Source organism: Pan troglodytes, chromosome 5 (genome assembly GCF_028858775.2).
Source record: "Pan troglodytes isolate AG18354 chromosome 5, NHGRI_mPanTro3-v2.0_pri, whole genome shotgun sequence".
Lineage (NCBI taxonomy): Eukaryota > Metazoa > Chordata > Mammalia > Primates > Hominidae > Pan > Pan troglodytes.
This window is the reverse complement of record NC_072403.2, coordinates 46,051,879-46,062,705: the sequence shown is the minus strand read 5'-3', so window position 1 is coordinate 46,062,705 and position 10,827 is coordinate 46,051,879. Positions and strand designations below refer to the sequence as shown.

Sequence of the window (10,827 nt, the reverse complement as noted above, 5' to 3'; positions counted from 1 at the left end):
ACAAAACTTCTTAAGATCCAGGCTTGGAGCTGGCACACCATCATTTCTGCCTTATTCTCTTGGGTAAGGCATGCCACCAGGTCAATCCCAGGGTCAAGGGGGTGGGACCGTTTATTCTACCCAATGAGGGAAGCAACTGCAATGTTACATGGCAAAGAATAAAGACTTGGGGCCATTACTACAAGCAGTCATAGAGGGCAAGTGCAGCATCATCTCTGAGTCTATAAATGACTCTAAGCTATCAGTGAGAGTTAAGTGCTAAGCAGAAAATTATATTCAGCAGGATGTGTGCATCTTCTGGATAGGGAGAAAAGTAACTAAAACTTTAGTGTGAGTATATTAAGATTAGGTTCAGCTGAAAGTAATAGAACAACCCTAAATAACTGGCTTAAACAAGATGGAATTTTAGTTCTCTCATGTAAGTATGGAGGTGAGTATCCTAAGCTGGTATGGGAGCTTTGCTTCATGAAGCTTTTAGGTTCCTTTAGCTCTCTGCCCCAACATCCCTAGGATGTAGAATGCTCATACAAAAATACCCATATCTCCACAAACTTGCTTGCCATTTTAAATAGCCAAAGTAGCAAAAAAATGCATCTATTGCTACCTTCCAAATCTCACATAAGTGCTTCTGGTAGGAGGTGCAGAGAATTAATACACATCCAGAATCTTGGTTGCAAAGGAGTCTGGGAGAAGTAGTTTTAAGCTTTCTAAGATTTGCAGTAAAGGAAAATACTAGAAGTTGAGAATGAATGCTGAGAGCCACTTAGCTGAATGCACCATACTTTGTAAAGAAGGAAGGCACATTACAAGGGGAGGGAACAGTTTTTGAAAGGATGGAGTTACAAAAGAGTATCATAGGTTTGAAGAATCACATTCCCCTGGATGGCTGTAAAGTGCCAAAAGTTGGGCAATTGCTGCTTTCTCTGCCTTTTCCTCACTACAAAATATTGACATTAAGATTCGTTTCATTGAGAAGTGGGGGAGATGGAGGGTGGCTTTCTTGTCACCTATTATTCATGTCCTGGAGGGCTAGGGAGAGAACAGATAGGTCTAGGGAGGTAAAGAACAAGGAGTTTCATCGAATCACTGTGATCTTCCCTAACCTGCCCACGTGGGGCTCTCTGTACCTCGGAGAGGAACAAATAAATGCAGAGGTACATACATTATTAAGTGTAATTACATTGTTACTTATAGGTTCAATTAAATACTCTGGACATTTTTATAACAATTTGAGGTGTGATGCATGGAGTAATGGCACTAACCTTTAATCATAGTTCTTCCCCTTCAAAATTCAGTAATGACCCTATTAATTAGTAATGAAATGATTCAATAGGAATAGAAGGCACCAGCTGATGTTTCCTTTTACTTGGTCATCTCCCTAGATTTAAATGTGGCCTTTTGACCTTCCTCTCTAAAGGAAACACATCTTGGGGTGTGGGTGTGGGGTGGGGGGATGGTGGTGAGAGGGAAATGCAGAATTTTCTCCAGCCTCCTCTCTCCCAGGGGCACAAGGCAGAGAAATGGATAGAATGAGTATTGTGTAATCTGGTATATGCAGTGTTCAATCCTTGGATGTTTATTTGCTCCTTTGGTTATTGATAATTTTCTCTTCTGGGGACCAGTATTTGGGGATGCAGGGTGATAATGAGTTATGCAGTTCTGAGCAGCTTTGGGGCCTTACTGGAAGCAGCTCAGTCCTGACCATCCCTTCTACTCATTGCCTGCTCCCACCTCCCAATGCCCTCCCAGAATCTCAATGGGCTTTCAGAGGCTGCATTCACCCTCATACGCTGTGATGTCTGAGGCTGACACACTGTGCTTCCACATGGTCATCCATCTGCTCTTCCCTATAGTTTGATCTAGGTTTACTGGGGTCCCATCTGTGTCCAGAACTATGAGAAGCACTGAGACAATGAAGGCAAGTATCATTGTCTTCAGAGAACACTGTCAAATTCACCCATAAACTGTGATGCAATAACGGACGGACAATTACTATAACATAGAGAAAAATGGGTCTAGAAGAAGCTGAGAAGAGAGGCAGCTGCCTCAGCCTGGTGGACAGTTTCATGGAGGGCTTCCTGGAGAAGGTGACACCCAAGCTGAGTCTTTTAGGTTAAGTGAACACCTGAAGAAATGGGCAGGGGCAGGTATTCCAAGCATAGGATACACTGTGAGAAGTGAAACCACTCCTTGATGCTCCTCTGTATCATTAATCCAGTGTAGTGCCCCATACATTGCCATTCACCATAGGCTCACCTGTACACATGGAGATCACCCCAGAGTCTGCTTTCTTGCCACTCTCCACCCCAACCTAGTTCCTGACTCTTGGATCTGGCTTGGATTCAACATCTCGCTCTGGCCCCTGTGGCCTCTGTGCCTGTATCATAGTTCTCTGGTCAGGAACCTGTGGTTACAATCAGTGACTCCCATCAGGGTTCTCCCTACCAGCTTGGTCTGCCCTGCTTCCTTGCGTGGTTCACCTTCTGTAGTTCCTGCTCCCTTGAGCTCCATCTCTAGCTTGGGCTCACCAGTTAGCCCAACCAGCTACCTCCAATTTGAAGAGACAGGACCACACCACAGTATGTCAGCCCACATATATATTGTGCCAAGACTCCATCTAGCCACCCAGCTGCCCCTCACCCCCACCCTATACCTATTGTAACTCCTTGGCCTGACATATCTCTGGCATATGCCCTCTTTTCAATTCTTCAGGATGGATCAGACTTACAGAGCTGTCTTGGTATTAATTAAAATACACGTTTAGCTGCTTGAACTGAAAGACTGACTAATAATGGCTTAAACAACATAGTTGTTTATTTTTCTGTCATGTATATGTCTCTGTGACTCATCTAGACATCTCTGTGACTCCTCTAGTGCTGGCAGGCTGCTCCATAGTCACTGGAACCAGGCACCTTTTATCAAGCTGCAGCTCCTGTCTGGTGGGTCCAGATGACTGCCCCAGCTATGCCCTCTCAGGGAATGCAGGGCCACTCCTTTTAAGGACAGGGAAGGTAATCTGCTCACGTCTCTTCTGCCTGTACACCAAACATCAGCACTGAGTCATAAGGTGCACAGAGGCTGGGAAATATATTCTGGTGGCCGAGTGTGCCCAATTATACATTTTATGTAAAAAGAGAAAAACGAGTTTGCATGGACAAGTGGTAGACTCTGCCATCATCTTTATAAATCTGCAACTCTGGGCCTCCCAGGACTGATCAGGATCCAGAAGCCCTGATAATCTTTTGCCTCCAGCCTCTCAGTCTCTCTTCTCACCTTCAGTTGTTCATTCATTCAAAATATATCCACAACTATTAATAGAAAGTGCTAGGCCCTGGGGTTTGGTCATTTCCCTGAAGTTACCCATTGTTGCAAGAACAGACAAGTTATGGATATAATTGCAAAAGTTGTCTAAAAACGAGTTGGCCCACTTCATAAAAAGGGTACAGATAAAAGGCTGCAGGAATTCAGAGAATGGAGAGTTCTCTCTGGAAGTATCAGGGACCTTCATGGAGGAGGTGGTGGTTGAGTTGGGCATTAGAGGTCAAGTATGATTTGCAGGCTCATGCATTGGGTTGGGTGACACTTCACTTTTCTTGATAGAGCTTTTAGCAAGGATGCAAGGAACATGTGTCTTCCCTGCAGTTGAGAAACCAGGCATGGCAGGAAGAAAGACAGCCACCCCAATAGGCTCTGGTGCCTGCAACAAAGCCATCTGTTACTGAAGGAGTTCAAGGAAGATCACAGAATTTGGGCTAAACCCTATGCTAGGCTCTCTGCGGACCTAGGCATAGGCCCTGGCTTCAAGGTGTTTATAATCTTAGGGTTTACAGTGGCAGCTGGATAATTGTTAGCTGTTCTTATTCATTATTATCATTAAGGAGAAGAAAAGAAGATAGAATTTTTGTTAAGTGCTTAAAAAAGGGTATAGCTACCCTGGAAGAGAAATGATTGTTGTGGATTGATGTGATCAGGGTGATAGAATCTCAGATGATCCTTGAAGGATGAAGATTTTGAAAAGCAAAAACGAGTCCATGAGGAACTGTGAGGCAAACAATGCTCAGCGGAAATGGATGTTGTAGCCCCAGGAGTCACTGGTATCTTAGTTTGGATTCTCCAAAAGCAGAGACTGAGAAAAGACTTGTGTGCAGGGAGTTTACATAGAAAGTAATCCCAGGGAGCAGAAGCAAAGGACGGGGGAAGTAAATCAGGGAAGGAGGGAAACGCATTAATGATGTGCTGCTCAGTGGGCCCTGCTGCAAGTCCCTTGTCACCGGGCCCTTATGCAGTGCACCTCAGCCCCACACAGTGGGTGACAAGAGGAGGAGGCCTTGATTCCTATCGCTACTGGTCAAGGGTGTTAATTCCCCAGGAGCTGTCAAGTTGTGCCCATCAGGGTGCCCAGTGGTTCCCCGCAGGCATCCCATACCTCATCACCAGAAAAGCTGGAGGGCAGGAATCCAGGGTGTGCAATGGAGGCAAATGTGAGGCAGTGTCAGGGTGCACAGACACGAAGGTGCTCTAGGCCTGCATGGAACAGGCCACTATGGCTGGGGCTGGGGTGGGGGTGGCCAAAGGAATAAGAAGCGGTGCCCAAGAGGTATTCAATTCCAGAAGCTGGAGAAATTCCTCTGAAATGAGAGCATCTCAAGTGTCTACAGATTGGGGACAGTAATTCAGCTTGTACAGACAACAGGAGCAAGAAATAGGGGAAAGACTGGGGAGAAAAAATGGAAGAGGTGGTAATATATGTGATGTGCCACCACCCCTCCATGATTTACACTAGACCACCTCCAATGAGAGGGCTAAAGTGTGTGACTACAGGGATGGTAAGGAAAAATGGTGGTAAGAAAGGGGGTGCTGTACCCCTCCTAGGCACATGCCCAGAGACAAGGAAAGCCCTAAGGGGCAGAGAAGGCAAGGCTGGCATTAAGAGCCAGAAATAAATACTGAACAGTGGGTGAAACTGTAGCATTTTCTGACATGAGAACAGGTTGGGTTCCCTTTCTGGGGCTCAGCTTCCTCACCTTAGAGGGGTTGGATCCATGTTCCATTCTCACTTCAGAATCACTGACATAAATTCTTCAGAGTTCCTGGAGCCAATACAATCCTGGAGCCAATACAATCAGGAGATATAAGCTTTGAATAGAGTCCAGAGCCATGTGTCTTGAACTGATCTTTATATAAAATTACATTGATATGATTTGCAAGGTGGTAGGAGGGGGTTCACTTGGTAGGAATAATAGTTCATGCAAAAGTTTGGAAGTTTAAGGAGGAAGAGGATGGCACATTAATAAGAACTAACAGTGATTGCACTTACTGTGATCCAGACACTATTCTGAGCCCTTTATATGAGTTCATTTTCTTAAACCCTGCGACAACCCCATGAGGAAGATGCATCTGGGAGGTGTGCCTGGAGAGAGGGAAGCATAGAAAAATAAAAGAATTGGATTGTATTCCTCATTGGGTGATCAGATAGCAACTTGTTTCTTACCTCTGGGTCTGTTTCCTAATGTGCAAAATACAGCTAGGTGCACCACTGGTGAAGATTAGTACTCCTCTTCAGAACAGCATTTTCCAGAGCATCTGGCCCATAGTAGTTGCTCAATTAGTGGTACACAAGCAAGCAAGCAAGTGAGTGAGCAAGAGAGACACTTTGGCTACATAAATATTGAAAGTTCCAGGATTTTTCAATGCTTGACTGAAAGTAAGAGGAAGAAATGTTTAAAATCAGAACCATCCTCAACTCCAAAATATATTAGCTTAGCTTGCCCATAGCATTTTATGTATTTATCAAACAAATATCTATAGGGTGCCACACTGTGCTAGCTTCAGGGAAGGCAACACTGAGCCAGGCAAAGTCACTGATGTCACAGAAATTATTCTTTATGGGAGGTGTCATTAATCAAACAGCCCTGTATGTAAATGAATAATTGAAAACTAATGTGTTATGAAGGCAAAATTCAAGAGTCATGGGAGGAGACTTAGAGGAAACTGTTTGGTGTAAAAGGGGCAGGGGACAGTGGATACTCAGAGGAGGTGACATGAAGAATGAGTTGGAGGTGCCAGGTAAAGAGCTGAGGGGAGAGGAGGGTATTCTAGGAAGGAGGGCAAGGTCAGGTTTTTACTTCCACCTAAGAGTTGTTACAAGAAGCGAGGATAGAGTGGAAGTCAGATCCTTAATCCTGAGTGTGTGGGGAAAGCCACTGAGCAAGTTAGGTAGCTAGGAGGGTTGGCACTATCTTTAAAATGTCACCCTGGTTTGAATGAGGAGAAAGATTAAAAGGAAAGCATTGAGGATAGCAAGATTTTGCAAATCTTTGGGCAAGGCACAGTTGTGCCAAATATCATCTTTTTGCCTCTCCAGATTCACTCTCGACCCTTCTGTGTCTTGGGAAGCTGACCTTGACTTCCATCAATGGGCTCCTGTCCCCTCTGGCTTCCACTTAGGTTTGGTCCAGAGGGAGCACCAAAACGCAATAGGAGGGAGTAGAGTAAGTTTGACGTATTTATCCCTCACCTCAAGTCGATGCAGGCAGGCCATGTCCCTTGCTTCCTTAAGCTAAGGTTGCAGCTTGGAATTACAGCTTTGTAAATTGTCCCTTTGTTAACTTCTCAACAAATTACCCAATTTGAGTGTGTCTTCTAGTGTCCTGCCAGGATCCTAACTGATAGTGAAGGGGGATTGAACTAAGGTGGTGACTGTGGAGTTGGAGAGAAGTGAACAGCTCAAGAGGGAGTTAGGAGGAGTCTGAATTCTGTTGATCAATGGGCTTACATCATTATTTATAAAATAAATAATGGATGTTGTTTCTTTTGTCAGTTTAGATGCTCTGGGAAGCAGACATCAACATAGAAGTGAAAGATTTTTTGAGGGGAAACTCCTAGGAAAGATGAGAGAGGGAGCAGGCATAGGCAGGGAGAGTTCAGATTGTGATGGATGTCTGACCCCTGAGGAAAAAGAGTGGAGAAGGAAGGAGAATCAGGATGAGACTCAGACTGCAGTGCACCTCCCAGGTGATGGTGAGCCCTAGAGCCTCCTTATTAAGGAAGTCCCACCTTGAGCAGAAGTGGCCCAGCTCCAGTACTCTGCCACGTGCTGTGGACTGGGAGCAGCCTGGGGAAGACTGTGACCTTGGTGTGAGCCCTCCCACGGATCCCAAAGGCAGACTCTTGCAGCAGGTTCTAGAACTTGAAGACCAGCATACCACCATTAGAGACTGCCACAGTTCTCCAATGGGACTATATGATCCTTAGGGCACTGAACTAGTGCAAGGTATATCATGGGAACTCAGCCCTGGAATGAACTCAGCAAGGGATGCAACTTTACATACCTATGGGGAGATACAAGCAAGGGCATGCCCTGTGAAAACCAGTCTGTGGAAGTAATGCCACCAAATCTAAATTTTAAAATCCTGCCATAGCTGATTGAAATTGGTTGAAGCTGGTTTAGCTCTCCCCTCAGTGCCAGTACCACTTATAAGGACTGTCATCATGGGCTAAGGGTCACCCTGTGGAGAACAGACCTTGTTTTCCCCCACAGAAGGTCAGTCGTGTATGTACATTTTGCTTGGTGGCAGTGGAGATCAGACAAACTTGGGCTTACCTTTCAATTCTGTTACTGACTAGTTATGAGCTCCTAGGCCAAGCTGACCTCTCTCATCCTCAGATTCCTCACTGTAACAATAATTTATTGAACATCTAATATATGCTAGACAATAGTCCATTCTGGGAGTGTTATAAACATTATATAGTTAACCTTGCTTTGACAGGTGAGGAAACAGTTTCAGAGAGGGTCAGTGACTTGCCAACAGTCACAGAGCTCAAAAAGGACGGGATTAAGAATCAAACCAAGGTCTGTGTGATGACAAAGCCCATTCTCCCTATCTCTCTACTGTCTCCAGATAGATTCAAGACAAGCATCAGAATCCAAGGCTGTGAACCTCTCCATGGGCTTCCAGTATCATTTTCTCAACTGTTTCTCATCATCTTTGAAAACGTGCCTGGCATGTGGTAGGACACAGTGAATGCTACTCACTTCTCATTTCCTTGCTTCTCTCACTCTCCATTTCTCTCTCCTCTGTGGTTCCTTGTCTTTCATTCACCTCCTCACAAAAATCTTCATTCTTTTGCCCCCTCATCCTGACAATGTCCCTTCCTCATCTCCACCACTCCACTCCCTCTACCCTTCCCCTTGCTGGGCCATACTCTTCAGACATCTCATTAAAGTAAGTGTTGACCTGAATTCCTATTCCAATGCATCTCTAATTATGCTCCACAGGAAACTCTAGGGGATTCAAAACAGACTCTTAATCTATTCCACATGGATCAAAAACAACTCCCAAGAAAGCAGTTTAATAGCCACGATTACAGAATGCTGCTTGGCTGTCCATGGGAGATGTTCCAGCCCAGCACTGCCCACCTCCCTGCCATTAGTGCTCAAGACATCAAAGGTCCCCTCAAAGATGAATAAGGCTTTAGGGCTTAATTTAGTTTTCCCAGTTAATTAACTGGATCAGAAGATAGCTGGTGAATTTAGTGAAAAGAGTTCCTTTGTTTTTTCTCTTTCTCCTCTGGGCACGAGGACCCTACTCAGGCCTGGCAACTTTGGTTTGTCACTCACCTCAGCTCCGAGGTCAGTTTTGTCGACAAGCACGAATCATGTCTGTTTGTGAATATTGCACCATGTTAGCGGTGCAAGACTGGAGAATTCCCTTTATCTACATCCACTTTCTGTTAACCCCAAGAAATCCTTCTTTCCTCTCTCTTTTCCACAAAATGCCCACCCTAAGACTTCCCTTCATGGGTGCCAGGGTCTGGTATTGCAGGAAAGCTCCATCAGCTTAGGTGATCTAGCTGCTCAGTCTATGGAGGGTTCTGACAAGGGTGTGGATGCCAGCACCTTCTGCCAGACAGCCCCTGAGCAAAGGGTTTTTCCCACGGTGAACCTGGAGGAACACACCACGGTATTTAACCTTTGCTCTCTCTTGGAGCATTTCTGATACTAGGGTGGGAATAACAAGTTCTCCTGCCACAGCCCATGGTGCACAAAAAGCCACCTTCTGTGTATTCCCACAGTCTTCTGGCTGCCCAGGCCTGCCCAGTGAGGCTCTGAAACTTTCTCGTTCCACACCCCAGTTCCCTCCTTTAAAAGGCTTCTGCCTACACTATCATCCTACTCAGTCTGGAGATTCACTTTAGGGTCACAAACCGATCCAGCTGAACAGGCTGATAATGGACACCCCACACACATCTGTGGCTCACTGGCTGAGGAGATGGTGGGGTGACGGTGTACTGCGAAAATCAAGACTAGCCAGCCCCCTCTTAAACTGTTACATTTCCCTTTCCAGGAAAAACTGCTTATTTGTGGGAGCTGCTGGAGAAATTCAACTCTAAAGGAGCAACTAACAGAGAATATTTGGATAAACGTAACAGGGTAACAGAAGCAATTTCTTGGAAAGAAACTTTTGAATACCAGCTCTTTAGTATTACGCCACCTTACCCGAAGACACAAATCCTGGAGGTGCTTATTAAACCCACAGACTCCTAGGCCCTCCCCCAGGACGTTCTAAATCATTATTTCCAGGGAAAAGCCCTGAAACTCGCGGATTTTTAGGCACTTCAGGTGATTCTTAACAGGGAAGTAGGGCGAACCCAACGGATAATGATATATTCTTTTCGGTGAAAAGGCTCAAGCTCGTTTTCCAATCACTGCAGCTGCTGGGGGTGGGAAGCTAACTTTCTTTCTCGGGCTGTCTATAGCCAGGCAATAAACCTCCACTTCTCCTTGCTGCTATTGGTCATGTGGACCAGGAAATGCTTGGAGGGGCTGGAAACTAGCTGTTGATTGAGAGCGAGAGAGCCAATGAGAAACCAAAGGAGCAGCTGCTCACCCAGAGTGCTTTGAGGCAGGAGGGTGGGACTTAGCCTTCACCGTCTAGAAAAGGGCGAAGGGCGAAGGGCGGCACCAGCTGTCGCTGTCTGCAGTCGGGAGGGCTTGTGGCTGGTGGAAGCTGAGTGGGCGGTTGTGTGTGTTGGGTGCTTTCCCTGGGTTGTAGGGAAGAAAGTAGGGAAAAGCTGGGAAGTGTTGTATAAAGCCTTTCTTTCTTTCTTTCTAATAGAGGAATGTTGTGGGAAAAGAGGTGGGGGCAGGGCAGGGAATGGTGGTTTCTGTAAAGCCGACCTCTCTGAATTTTCCTGGGTGGGAAAGGGAGTGAGGGGGGCAGGGGAGAATGGTGGTCTCTTAAAACCAACCTCTCTGAATTTTCCTGGGTGGGTTTCCTCTCTTTGTGTAGTAAGCTGCAGTACATGAAGCAGCCTCCCTCTGCCGGCCTCATTCATGTGACTTGCCCTAACGTGCAAGCTGGCTGATTAAAGGCAGGTAGCCCTTATTGGGGTCTACTAGAATCCTGTCCTTTATTAAACCCCCTGCTTTTTTCTGTTTGTCTCCTTACTTACAGGAGAAACTGTCGTGGGGACTATATAACTGGGGATAAATGCCTAAAACTCCCATAATAACTAAAAGTGTACTAAGGAAAGCTTTCTTTCTCCCTCCCATGAGTGAACCTTCTTTAGGTGTGGGTTGCTTAGGATAAGTGGCCCTATGGAGTGAGGGGGCTAGCTCTGCTAGCGTCCTTAAAGCTATAAGCTTTTCTAGGCAATAGGAAGGGGGTGTACAGATGGGCCTGAATTACTGCATAGGAACTTGGGGTGACTTGCTGTCTCCGACTCACAGAAACAATTCAAAAGCTTCTAGCAGGCAGTGACTTCTTGGCATCTTCTAAGATGACAGATGAGACTTTCCTGCTCTCACCAACATCCTTGTACCCT

The 10,827-nt window shown here is 45.7% G+C and overlaps 1 long non-coding RNA gene across 1 annotated transcript; it reads right to left on the bottom strand.

The window, feature by feature from the left end:
* Positions 1 to 2,791: 2,791 nt before the first annotated feature.
* Positions 2,792 to 9,804, bottom strand: LOC107975278 (uncharacterized). Its single transcript, XR_010157998.1, has 6 exons — positions 9,500 to 9,804; positions 8,036 to 8,662; positions 5,492 to 5,698; positions 5,318 to 5,410; positions 5,025 to 5,107; positions 2,792 to 3,035 (listed from the first exon to the last, which is right to left on the bottom strand). It is a non-coding gene; the product is annotated as an uncharacterized LOC107975278 (long non-coding RNA).
* Positions 9,805 to 10,827: the final 1,023 nt, after the last annotated feature.